The sequence below is a fragment of the Fundulus heteroclitus genome, chromosome 23 (assembly GCF_011125445.2).
Source record: "Fundulus heteroclitus isolate FHET01 chromosome 23, MU-UCD_Fhet_4.1, whole genome shotgun sequence".
In the NCBI taxonomy this organism is placed as follows: Eukaryota; Metazoa; Chordata; class Actinopteri; order Cyprinodontiformes; family Fundulidae; genus Fundulus; species Fundulus heteroclitus.
Window position 1 is genome coordinate 34,260,128 of NC_046383.1, and position 4,329 is coordinate 34,264,456.

General features: G+C 35.0%; 1 long non-coding RNA gene across 1 annotated transcript; it reads right to left on the minus strand.

The window, feature by feature from the left end:
- Window positions 1-1,442: 1,442 nt before the first annotated feature.
- Window positions 1,443-2,270, minus strand: LOC118557432. Its single transcript, XR_004927865.1, has 2 exons — window positions 1,744-2,270; window positions 1,443-1,537 (listed from the first exon to the last, which is right to left on the minus strand). It is a non-coding gene; the product is annotated as an uncharacterized LOC118557432 (long non-coding RNA).
- Between the last annotated feature and the right edge of the window lie 2,059 nt (window positions 2,271-4,329).

A 4,329-nucleotide genomic window follows, 5' to 3' on the forward strand; every position in this document is an offset into this window, starting at 1 on the left:
TGTATTTGATCTGCTTGGACCTCTTTCATGTCTAGAAACCTTCCTGCTGCTTCTACAATCGTTTTGATTTTATCACTTTTCTTCTTCATTTGCACTGTAGCATTAATAATGTGACAGATAAATGCCACAAAACGATCTTTTTTCACCACCATTGTATTTTTATCTATATTACATTTGTGCTTACATACATTGCTTTCATCTGTTGAACTGACAATGGTTTGCTTTTGCTTTCTTTGTGAGTCATTATTTTCCTGATTTAAAACTCCTTGTATTGTTTCTTTATTTCCCAAGTTATTTGTACTTTCTTTTCTAACTTTCCTTATTGCCTCAGCATATGAAACCTTCTCCATTATTTTTATTCTTTGTGCTTGCCTTGCTTCACTCTGTACTTTGCATCCACCATATGCTGCACTGTGTTCTCCTCCACAATTACAGCATTTAACTTTGGCGTCTTTCTCACATTTTCCATATTCATGCGAACCTCCAAATCTTGCACACTTTATTTTCCCTTTGCATTCCTTAGCGACATGTCCCATTCTCTGACAAATATAACATCTTATTGGATTGGGAATGTATTCTCTGACACTGAAGTTTATGTATCCAATCTGCACAGATTCTGGTACAACATTCTCAAACTGCAATATTATTGCCATGGTGACTTTAACAACTCCATCCCTTTTATGTTTTATCCTTGTAGCTTTAATAACTTTGCCTCCTTTAATTTCTTGTTTGATTTCATCAACTGTCATGTCAATTGGAACACCTGTAATCACTCCTCTTAATCTTGCAGCTGCGCCAGGGATGAATGTTTTGATTATCTCACCTACCAGATTTGTCATTTTGAGAATCTGTTCTTGTTGTTTTTTACTAACAGCATAAATTAATATCTTTCTATTGTTCATAATCCTGGCTGACTTGATTTGTCCAATTTCTTTCTCTATTGCTTTAGTTAGTTTAACCGGATGTAAATGTCCTCCCTCTTCTTTGAACTCGACTGTAACTTTCCACTCCTCCTCCCCATTTGCTCTCTCTCCCGGCACTTGTTTTCCCAGGCTTGTATTTGTTTTTGTCTTTTTACTTCTTTCCTTTCTAATCTCACTCCCATCTGACCAACTTCTCTTTCCTGTCTTTGCCTCATTTCTCGCTTTCTCCTTGCAGACCTAGACATCATCCACTCCATTTCCTCTCCACTATTTCCACCTGATGTGGAAGCCATAAAGCTACATTCAATGTACAGCTTATGCAATCCGCCAAACAATTCTCAGCTCCTACCAACTTCTCACTCCGCTCGTAAACCTCCCCTCTCCCAGCTCCACCGGCGCATCCCTAAAGCTTCCCCTTTTTTCACCGTGTTGTTTCGCGCTATATGGGTAAAAAAGGTCGCGGCTGCCACCCAGCGGCCAGATTGGAATCGATGAAGTTTCTTCTTCTTCTTCTTCTTCTTTTTTTATGGCGGTTGGCAAGCAACTTTTAGATGTGCATTACCGCCATCTACTGGAATGGAGTGTGGATCGGGACGCTAACTTTAAACACCCCCCTCAAAGCAAAATAAAAAACAACTTATATCTTTTCTATCAATTTAGTTTTCTTGAGATAATTAATTAAATAACTTATATCTTTAGAAGTAGAAATTTTTCCTAAAATATCTTGTAAATTTAACTGTAATTTATTTTCTTGTAACCGACTAACTAATTTCCTTCTCTCAACAGAATATTTTGTACAGAACAACAAAACATGTTTTACCGTCTCTTCTTGACCACAAAAATCACAACTTCCATTTCGATGTTTTCCTATTTTAAATAAATTACTATTTAACCTTGTATGTCCAAAACGCAACCTAGATATTACTGTTTCCTCCTTTCTATTTCGTCCTGTTCTCCTCATTGCACCAACTTTTCTTTGAATACTGTACAGCCATCTACCAGTTCTATCTTCCTCCCACTGTCTCTGCCATCTTTCCTTAACCTTTTGTTTAATAATAGATTTGATTTCTTCTTTACTAAATGGAACTAATATATCAATAACACTATATTTTGAAGCTTGTTTTGCATATTTATCTGCCAACTCATTCCCTCTTATTCCTATATGTGACGGTATCCATGTAAATATAACTAATAAACCCATTGCTTGAATTCTATAAGTTATTAACTGAATTTCTAATAAAAGATCCGGTCTACTAATAGCGTGATTATTTTTCAATGAATATAATGAAGAACTTGAATCAGAACAGACTATGCTTCTTAATGGATGGACTTCCTCAATCCATCCTAAAGCTAAAATGATTCCCATCATCTCTCCAGTATAAACTGATACTCCATCAGTAATTCTTTTACATTTTTTAACTTTGAATTCTGGAACAATGAAAGACACACCATTACTGCTATTTGAGTTTTTAGATGCATCTGTAAAAACTTGGACATATCCATAGTACTTATTATCTAAATATGATTGAATCAAATATGGATCTGAAATGTTTTCTCCTTTCCTTTTCTCCAACAAAGTCAAATCAACAACATTATTATGAAATAGAGACGGGTAAACTGGCGAAAGAGGAACTGTTTGACTAATATTTATATCAGAAAAACCAAAATCTTTTATAATATTTTCTATCTCCCATCCAAAAGAATTTAATTTCTTCTTTTCTTTTTCCCAACTAGATTTTAAAATTTTTTGACATGGATGATTTCCATCATGGCCCTTTAAATTACACCAATAAGTGGTCTTTAACTGTAGTCTTCTAAGATTAAGTGGCATCTCTCCCATTTCTATTAACAAGGCTGAAGTTGGAGTTGTTCTGACGGCTCCTGTACATAACCTCAAGGCTTGATACTGAATACTATCTAATTTTTTTAAAAGTGTTTCTGATGCTGATCCAAATACAATACTTCCATAATCAAATACAGACCTTATTAACCCAGTAAAAGTTTCTTTGGTTTTGTGGTGCTGTTTATGCTCCTTCCACTGTCTAAAGACAACAACAGAGCCAGGTACTGGCATGCCCAGATTGCTTGGAAGATTTGTTCCACCTGGTTCACCACTGATTGAATGGGAGGAGCTCCCAGGCAGTTTGTCAGCACAAACAGTGTGTAATTGCACAACATTATTTACCCAAAAAGAAAAGAAACACTTGGACCAGCAGGCCAATAAAAAGGTCAACTGAATAAACTAGACTCAAACTCATAACTAACCACACTTCAAACAAACACAAGTCAAACTCACCTGCACTGACACATAAGGGCACCTAAATAGTGGTTTAGCTAAACCATAAGGCACACAAGGCGGTTGCATAACAAATTAACACAAAACAATTAAATAAACCCAACCATCCCTCAGGCAATGAAGCATATGGTTTAGTCTAATGAGGCTGTTAGGAGTGCTTCAGGCCCCTCAGTCTTTAGCCATGTCTTTTAGATTTGAATATAATCAAACTAAAAAAAAAGAGTGGGAAGAGAGTAGGAAAGGACATCTGGCAAATCAATATATAAGAACCAAATATGATAGTTATTTAGATATTTATACAGATGGATCCAAGGATGAAAAAGATAAGATAGGAACAGAAATATACACATCAATTATGAAAACAAGTATTGGGAAAAGATTACCGGATCAGGTGTTTGTTTACACAGCAGAGATGATGGCAATTATTGTAGGATTGAAGTGGGTTGAGGAAAAAATACCAGCCAGAATAGTGTGTTGTGTGTAGTATTAAAAATATTAAATCTGTACATAGAATATTTAATATTAGAAATCCATCAAATTTATTTAAATTACAGAGGCTCCTAAAATAATGTAAGATTTTGCTGGGTTCCTGGTGATGTACTATAAATATAAAAAGAAATGAGAAAGCATACAAAATAGCTAAAAGATCAATTAGGGCGTATTCTACAATAATCAAAAAATAAATGATGAAATGACAGGGCAGGTGGGACATGGATCAACGTGGAAAGACACATTATACTGTGCAAACTGTACAACACACCAAGGTGTGTTGTGCAATTACGCTTATTTTAAGTCATTTAATGTTTATCAAATAACTCTTGGTCTGTTAGGTATTGTCCGGTCAATATCAAGCCAGTTGGATTTGTTATCAGGCCAGAAGTTGAAAGAATGATTTGAGCACTGGCATTATTCTAACAGCAAACTCTGCACACATATGGAACAAATGAGTGATAACTTGTCTTCAAGTATAAGAATTTAACAGAAATAAATACACATCCACAGAACACCATTATATAATGTTTACCTTAATTAAAAAATATATATTTCAATCAACAAATCCTCTACTGGGCTAATGAAACTTAACAAAAACTAATAAGCAAAATTGAGATA